Source organism: Rattus rattus, chromosome 11 (genome assembly GCF_011064425.1).
Source record: "Rattus rattus isolate New Zealand chromosome 11, Rrattus_CSIRO_v1, whole genome shotgun sequence".
In the NCBI taxonomy this organism is placed as follows: Eukaryota; Metazoa; Chordata; class Mammalia; order Rodentia; family Muridae; genus Rattus; species Rattus rattus.
This window is the reverse complement of record NC_046164.1, coordinates 7,891,537-7,901,158: the sequence shown is the minus strand read 5'-3', so window position 1 is coordinate 7,901,158 and position 9,622 is coordinate 7,891,537.

The following is a 9,622-nucleotide window of genomic DNA, read 5'->3' as shown; positions in this document are numbered from 1 at the left end:
ATATGCTTAGCGTTCCCATGCATGCGTACAACGTGTGGTGATAAATCAAGGGTTACTATTATTTTCAACAGTATAAACATTTACATTTTTGAGTACTGATTGAGATTATTCTTTTACTTTGAAGTATACAACAAGTTACTGGTGTGTAGATGAGTCACACCACTCTGCTACAGAACATTCCTCTTATCCTAACATAATTTTGTAGCCTGGGACCTCTCTCTCTCTGTCTCTCTCTCTCTCTCTCTCTGTCTCTCTCTCTCTCTGTCTCTGTGTGTGTGTGTGTGTGTGTGTGTGTGTGTGTGTGTGTGTGTGTGTGTGTAACACACTGACGTGGTAATGTATGTAGAGACCTGCCCATCCTGATTTTCTCTTGAGGTAGGGCCTATCTATTGCTGGTACTGATTACACCAGGCTGGCTGGCCTGTGAGCCCTAGGGATTTACCTGTCTCCACACTTCTCCCTGCCAAGCTTTTTATGTGGAGGGTGGGGGTTGAACTCAGGACCCTATGCTTGGCAAGCCCCTTCCCATCATCCCTCTGGCCTCTTGGTTACATAGCTTAATAGTCTAAGTGCAGCTAATTAAGATCTGCTGCTCAGAGTTGTTTTGTTTTGGTCTGATGTAGGTAGCCAATTAGGGAATCCGCACTCTTACAGTGGAAATAAGAAACTGGACTGTGGGGGGTAGGGTGGGGTGGGGGTAGACTGTGGGGAGTGGGTGGGGAAGTGGAGGGGGGATTGACTGTGGGGTGGGGTGGACTGTGTGGGGGTGGACTGTGGGGGACAGTGGACTGTGGGGGTAGGGTGGGGTGGGGGTGGGGGTGGAATGTGAGGTGGTGTGGACTGTGGAGGGCAGTGGACTGTAGGGGGGTGGACTGTGGCGGGGTTATGTAAAGCATCCCTGTCTTTTATAAATAATTTCCAGTTCAATTCAAACTTCGGCTTAAGTGTTTTAATATCTTTAGACTGTAAGAGGATTTATAAGTCTAGTTGTAGACAAAAAAATAACTGTCTCTCTTTTTAAATAAAGAAATATGCTTAAAGCACAGTCTCCATTCCTTTGCATTATTCCTGTGGTGGGAAGAGTGACCACGCTGGAGTCTATAAGCTTTGTCCTCTCCTTAGATATCTATGAAGTTAATCACGGTCTTACAGTGTTTCGCTTTTCTTATTTGGGCCGCATCCCTTCTCGGTCGAAAACTCTTCATGTAAACCAAGATGGCCCGACACATTTTCTGAGCATCTTTGGCCTGGCTTGTTTAAGTTGACCTTTCCGTGCTGCCCGACCTGGTAGGTCACTGATTCCAAGTCAGGCTCGCATGTGCTGGTGAGAAGCACACCAGCGGACCTTGAGGGAGATCGTTGAGCTGGCAAGAAGCGGCCATCGTCAGGGACAAACACTTCTCCCAGCTCTGAGGCACTCGACGTTCAGATTCTGTCTATTCTTGGCATTAAAAGGTGAGGGGGGACATGGCCATGGCCATTCGCTGTCTTCTTTCCCACCTTCCTTTTGTTTTCTTCCCCTGGGGGTAACATTTCTCAACTCTATAATCTCCTAAAAAAAAAAAAAAATGACAGCAGGCTTAGGGCTGTGTGTCTGCCAAGAGACTGCCAGGGGGAGTGAAGGCCAGGTTTTCCCTGCCATTTCAGAGTCCACAGTCATTTTAAGATTGAATGACTCTAGAGGATCTGAAGGCAGGACCACCGCAACCTGGCTGTCACATAGACATTCACAGAATAAGAGAGGAAATAGGAAAACGGATAGTTAGTGTCTTCAGCCATCCAACACGCACACAGACCACGGATGAGTTCTCATTCTGGTGAAGACGTTACTGAAGGTCTTTAAAACAAATGACGTAACTAAGGATGATTGAGCCTTCAGGTGCCAATCAAAACAGGAGATCATCTGTCTGGACTCCTCATTTATAGAGAAATATCACTACCATCATTATCGTCGTCATCATCGTCGTCATCATCATCATCATCATCGGTTTGATTTATCTGAAGAGCTGGCTGAAAGAGACCTCTGGGAGCATTTACATATCCAATTACAACGGGGTGATTATTTATATCCCTAGGACTGCCTTGCGCAGAAAAATGCCTGACCTAGCTGAAATTTCTTAATAATGCTTTGCCCCTGTGCAAGTACTCTCGACGTTTCAAAAGTTTCGCATCCATTTTCTTAAACCGGGTCTCATTAGAACCCAGGTTGATAAGTGGCTCTCAAATATTATTATCTCTCCCTTCCAGACAAGAACTTAGAAGATCTATTAATGACTTAATCTGAAGTCAGGTAACCAGCTAGCCCTGAAACTTAAATTTGCATCCTGAGTATTTCACGCCGGGCTCCTAAGATAATGCTGTCTTCTTTCCAACATTTTGTGGAGTCCAGAATCATTGGATCACTGCGAAAATAATCTCAGAGTCTGTAGCTTGCTTCTGAGAAGAGGGGAGATACTGCTCTTTGGCATTCTTGCCCTGACTTACTTAGGAAATGATGGAAGGCAGGCTTGCCCAGGATACACTGGGAGTGTTACGTTTCCTGATGTTGACTCTTAGCTACACATCCTTAGAAAGAATCTCTTATAAACAAGCTGGGTGGGAAGGAAGCCTCACAGTCGCCCACTTTCCCTTCACAGACAATTTATTTTGCAGCTATATTAGTTCCATGTGAATTTCTTATTTTCTTGGAGGTCAACATCTTTTTAAGACTTTCCGCTGTGGCTTCCCCTCAATACCCATGGCTCTCCATACCTTGTCTTTCCAACTGCCAATTTGTTCGGGTGACCAGGTCTTCTCCAGGAAATCAAGTCCTTTGGGAAATCTTGATTTGTGTTTGTGTTATTCCGGGATATTTATTAGTATCATGAGTTTTTTTTTCTCTCTTAAGAGTGTCTTGGATTGAATAATAAATTAACCTTCCTGTTTTGTGGGGATGTGAAGTCTATTCACTGTCAGAATGTGGCACGTCATATAATTCAAGTCTTAGCTAGTTTGGTGAAATTCAAAATTCTTCCAGGCATGTGGGTTCCGGGATGGGTATGGCACCAGTTTGGTATAATGAAGCAGAAGGGAGGGTTGGTAGAGGCTCACAATTTTCCTAGACCTGGATTAGCCCTCCATAGACTGTACCTTCTCTTGACCTGTGGGAAACTTTTTTGAATGTCAAAGGGCTGAAATGGAATATGAGGGTGGCAGAGGTTTGTCAGGATGGGCTAGGTTACGCTTGAAGTAACAAGCAACCTGAAATTGCCACGCTCAGGAAAACAAGGCTTGCCTCCCACTCTCGCTCACCCTTGAGAGTTCTTGTGGGCCTTTTTGCTCCATATCACTGCACTGAACGTTGACTCGTTGAGGATCCACCATCTTGGAATGCTATTATCCCTATATCTGGCTTGGAGAAGGCAGAGCTTTGAGGCAGCCCTTTGTCTCCCGGAGTCTAAAGCGGTGCTGTTGGACCCATAGCTGATGTGCAGCAGATGTGTAATTTTACTTGACTTTATTATTATTGTTGTTGTTGTTATTGTTATTATGTTATGATATCTGAATGTAGTGCTTGCTTCCTAAGATTTCTTTGGTTGTTTTAAAATAGGAGTTAGCTTACATGTAGTAAAATTAAAACTTATCTTTTTTTTTTTTTTTTTGGATACAGGCTCCACTTGTCTTTCTAAGTAGCTAGAATTACAGGTATGACATAATACTGCCAATCAATGCCTGATGTATGTCTGTGGTTTGCTTCATTTACTAAGTCATAGTCTGTCTCTCTCTCTGTCTGTCTCTGTCTCTGTCTCTGTCTCTGTCTCTGTCTCTCTCTCTCTCTCTCTCTCTCTCTCTCTCTCTCTCTCTCTCTCCTTCTTTACTCCTCTGCTGATTTTTTGAGACAGGTTTCTCTGTGTAGTGTTGGCTATCTTGGAACTCACTCTGTACGTAGACCAGCCTAGCCTCTAACTCACAGATAAGCTTGCCTCTGCCTCCCGAGTGCTGGGACTAAACGCACGTGTCACCACTGTGCCTGCTTAAGTCATAGACTTTTCTATGGACGTTTTATTTACTTTGTAACTGAGGTAGTTGGTTGTTTAGATTTTGGTGACTGAGAAAGTCAATGTAAACAGTCATCTATAGAATTTTGTATGAGTTCTCTTTGGTAAATATTTAGGAGTAAGGCAGCTAAGTCATATGGTAAGCTTATGTTTGTCTTCATAAGAAATGATTAAACTGCTTTCCAAATTGGCTTCCATTTTCCATCAACAAAGTATTAACCAGTATTTATGGGAATTCAAGTTGCTTCATCTCCTTGCTTGATAATATCAGCTTATTTTTAAACTGCTTCATAGGTCTATAGTGAACACACATTCCTTACCAGTGACTGCTTTTTATTCAAACAAACAAACAAACAAACAAACAAACAAGAAACAACAAACCATAAACCTACTACCAAAAAGAGAAACAGGTAAAATGATGGAGTTTTGTTTTGAAATAGGTTGATAGAGAGCCCAGATGTGGCCTTCAGTCATATCAGAAGACCCCTGATCTTCCCAGCTTTGCCTCCTTAGTGGGGTAGAGGTGTGCACCATCACACCTACTTAATATCAGTGTTAATTACACACTGTGCACATAATTCTAATACAACATAAAGTATTATTATCTCAACACATAATTTCTTTTACCAAGTGTTTGGAACACCTAGCGTATTTTGTCCTTTAGCACTTCTCCCTGTTGCACTGCTTAAGACCCATTAGCCATGTGTGAGCACAGGGGCTGTTCTGACTGGTGTGCACCTAGGTTTAGTTATGGCTCAATGCATTTGTGGGTGACCTGGTAAAAATGTGATGTCCTACATATCCAGAAAATGATGCCGACCATTATCACGTCTGCCCAAAGTAGAGGAAGACAAATGACCATCCTTCAGTTGCTAAGGTGAACTAAATCTGAACATCTTCTCACATACGAACTTCTGCCTTTCATAACAGAAATGAAATGCATGAACTGGCTTCTTTTGTCGCTTGAAAAATCTCCTTGATATGATTTTTCATTGCAAAAGTAAATATGTGCTCAGAAAAATTTCATTCAGAAGAATGAAAATCCAGGTAAGCTCAATAGGGGAATGAAAATTCACCTGGAATGTCAGAGATGATATTCTGGTGTACAATTTTCAAAACATATTTGTATTGATGTGTGTGTATGTGTGTGTGTGTATATGTGTGTGTATGTGTGTGTGTATGTGTGTGTGTGTGTGTATGTGTGTGTGTGTGTGTGTGTGTGTGTGTAGTGTGTGTGTGTGTGTGTGTGTGTGTGTGTGTGTGTGTGTGTGTGTGTGTGAGTGTGTGTGTGTGTGTGTGTGTGTATGTGTGTGTGTGAGTGTGTGTGTGTGAGTGTGTGTGTGTGTGTGTGTGTGTGTGTGTGTGTGTGTGAGTGTGTGTGTGTGTGATGTGTGTGTGTGTATGTGAGTGTGTGTGTGTGTGTGTGTGTGTGTGAGTGTGTGTGTGTGTGTGTGAATGTGTGTGAGTGTGAGTGAGTGTGTGTGTGTGTGTCCACGTATAGGGACCAAATGTAGAAAGGTCTGTGTGCCTTCAGTAGATGCTTAGCTTAAGAAGCCAATTTCAATTATTTCGATAATACAAATTGACTCTCCCTTATATGAAATGCTCAAGGACAGAAATGTTGTGGGGTACAGATTTTGTATTTGAAATTTCAGCATTTTTGGAAGTATGCAATGTGATACTTTAGGTTAAGACTTAATTCTAAAATTCTAAGTTCACTTGCTGTGTATGTATTCTATGCATTTACTCTGAAGATTGTTTTTATGTTTGTGGTCTGCTTGCAGCACACATGAGGATAGGTGCGGAATTTTCACACAGGACATCATCCCATGACATAAAAGCTTTATTGGGAGCATTTCATATTTGGGGTTTGAATCTAGCTTTGTGCCTTTGTCTGGAGGTCTCACAATTTACCCAACCCCATTCTATATTATAGCTGGACCACTGAGAATATTTCACTGTATACTCTGGGGTGGGGCGGATGGAATGTCTATTTTGGAATATTTCCTTACATGACCCCCAAAAGGAGTGTTTGGAGATATTGTTGTATTAGTTTTCTGTCTTGGGGGAGAGGGGGAAACCTGAGGAAAATCACCTTAAAAGAGGAGAGGTTTATTTTGTCTCCTGATTTCAGAGGTATCAGTTCTTGGTGTCTTGGCTCCATTGTTTGGGGCCTGTGCTGAGGCAGAGCACTACAGCAGGGAGCACCACATCAGGGAGCACTGCTGCAGGGAGTACCACATCAGGGAGCACTGCAGCAGGGAGCACCACAGCAGGGAGCACCACAGCAGGGAGAACCACATCGGGGAGTACCACATAAGGGAGGACCACATCAGGAAGCACTGCAGCAGGGAGCACCACAGCAGGGAGCACCACAGCAGGGAGCATCGCAGAAGGAAGCATCACATCAGGGAGCACTGCAGCAGGAGCATCACATCAGGGAGCACTGCAGCAGGAAGCACCACATAAGGAAGCACCGCAGCAGGGAGCATCACATCAGGGAACACCACAGCAGGGAGTACCACATAAGGGAGCACCACATCAGGGAGCACTGCAGCAGGGAGCACCACAAAAGGGAGCATCTATTGGAACAAAGCTATTGAGGTCTCAGAGATCTCAGGAAGTCAAGAGTGAAAGGAAGGGGCTGGGATCTTGGTGAACCCTTCAAGGACAAGAACCAAGAATTTGATCCAATTAAGTTTGTCTCTTAAAAGTTCTACTACCAACTGGAGGCCAGGCCTTCAGCACATGACCACTGAGGAATGCTAAGAATCTAAATGACAACATTTCGTCTCTGGATCTCAAAGGCTCACTCATCTCTAAGGTATAGGTCTAGGGATGCCTGCCCACAACCTCACTACCAGGGAGGAAGGACCAGGAGGAACAGGAACCTAAGACCTTCCTGGCATACATTGTGAAACCTAGTCTCAAAAAGAAACAGAAGAAAAGAGCACTCACCCGGCCCCACCCCGAGGAATGCTTCTAGTCTTGCCAGTTCACAGCATTGCTCTGAATGTCCAAGTTCGAAGTCCACTCTGAAACTTGAGGCAAATTCCTTGCTGTAAAACTAAAACCCTCAGACACAATAGCACAAGGCAAACATTTCCATTCCAAAGGAGAGGGGTAGGGGCCTGTTAAGGAAGAAGCAGACCCAAGCAGGGTGGGAGCCAAGCAGGGCCACCACACAGTCTTATAGCTGGCTGTTGAGCACAGGGGCCCAGGTTGCATTCTGTATTTCCTCTCCTGCTGTGTTCTTTCTCAACCTCTCTTGTTACATCTGCCTTCTTCTTAGGTCTTGCAATAGAAATAGTTACAAATGGGACGGAACAGCTCAGCAAAGTAACTAATTAGGAAAAGGAAAACTGAGTTTCCTATACAGTTGTCAGTAGTTTTTGCCTTATTTCTGTCCCTAACCAGCAAGTGTTAGGCTGTGGCAATTCATGGTGTTCCAGGTGCAAGAATGGAAAACAGCAGATGACCTGTGAAAAGCCCGGAAGGAAACATAGGAAGGGCAGGTTGGCCGAGGTTTTATTTTAAATCCAAAAGCCAATGTAACCTACACAGGAAAAAATGAACTGTGTTGCAGTGTTCCACATGCTTCTCTTTTATTGGCTGTGGCCATTTGGCCTTTCCAGTGACCTCCACTGCCTAGCTTCCTGCTGTGGAAGGTAGAGAAGTAGTATTAAAAATACTTAACAGCTGCTAAGGCAGGGAATTCAAGCAATGAGAAAAAAAGAAAAAAAACCCTTGTCGAATACAATTGCTATGATCTAAACAAGGTGCAAGAATTGGCTGGCTACCTGGGGCGAGGGAAATAAAACAGAGAAATGCATTTTAAAACCTTGGAGGGTTTGCTCATTTTATTCCAGTAAAACCGTTCTAGGTACAAAACCTTTTTTCTTGGTTTTAACCTTGTGTACATTTCAAATGATACCGATAAGGAAACTTATTTCCCCACAAAACAATGAGTTGCCTCATCCTTTTATAACACAGTATCTGAGTTCACAGAGAATGATTAATATACCGACTGTGTGAGAAATGCAAAAAAAAAAAATTCTACATAGAAACGAACAGAAGGAAGTATTCGCAGGCCACTCAGAAGAAAGAAATAAAGAAAGAAAAAGAAGGATCGCCATTTTCCTGAGAGCAGAGAAACGCACCTGTAAAAGACCCATCGTAGAAGAATATAGGCTTCTCTGTGAGCAGAGATTTTAGTGCTCTTGGGGTGGGGACCGTTGGACCATTTGCTCCTGGGGAAGAGAGAAGACCATGGTGGAGGGCTTGTGGTGAAAGGAGGGATGTTTTATGAACAACTTGTTAAGAGCCACAAACTCTGTACATGATGATAGCATGTGGCGATGCTTCTGCCCCTCTCTCTACCTTTTCCTTTTTAAAGATTGTTTTCATTTAGCAAGTACAAAAGACGTTTTGAGACCCCTTTGAGTGCCACAATTGTATGCTTTTTTTTTTAACATTTATTTATTTAATGTATAGGCTGGGATTTGAACTCAGGACCTCTGGAAGGGCAGTCAGTGGTCTTAACCACTGAGCCATCTCCCCAGCCCAATTGCATGCTTTCGTAAAAACAAAATCCAATAGTTTATTCTAGGGGAATCAGCTGTCTTAAGTTACTCCTGGTCAGTAGTGGTTACACAATAACTGTTTAGGAGGGGTTAGGGGTCGCTAGTGTCTATCAACCTGAATTTGGACATTACTTTCCATTGGCCTGAGAACTATACTTTCTAAACCAAGAGAGGGGAAGTGGGAGGAGGGAGGACTCAGGTCCTTTCTGAGCTGTGGCTGAACTCTGAAGGTGGTTACTGGCTTGATTCAGGGCACTCTTTCAACAAATGTTTACAGAGTTGCCATATGTGCTTCAAAATACAGAGATTAAAAAACGCTGCTGTCTCCACAATGGCTCCGGAGAGCTTTGAGGAGGAGCTGGGCAATTCCTAAATCCTCTAAATATTCAACAGCCACACCCAGTTCAATCCAGTGTCGCTATGGCTAGGTGGTGACAGTTAGGGATCCTCCAGTTTCATTTCATTCACTTATTCTAAAAAGCAAGGAGTTCAGGTACTATCGGCGTGCTTTAGAACATGGGCCTCCCCAGTGGTCCTCAGCAATATTGGAGTCTATTAAGATGCCTGCCCACCACCCTGAACAGCTCCGTGTTCACTGCCACTTCGAAGTCCTTTCTGGACAGTCTAGCCGTCAACAGCTCTGCCAAGATAATCCGGGAATCTTTTCAGTCTGCCCATCGAAATCCAGTCTGTATCTCTCCCATGCAACGATCCCCAGTTACAAAAAAAATGATCAAACCTGGGCCAGCTATTTTTATTTAGTCCTCTAAAAATAGCTATCCCTCAGTACTGGCTGGAAACCAGACCCCACCCCATTCCTCACCTACCACCAAGTGTGCACACCAGGATGCTTTTGCCCTGGCATTGGCTTCCCAGTCATTGACATTTGGAGACTCAGCTGGACCCACCCAGGCCGTGTGGTGTTTTCAGAGTCTTTTAGGAAACTCTAGAGGTGCACTAACCGTGGGAATTTCAACCTAGAGCACCCGTGACTGCCAGGCT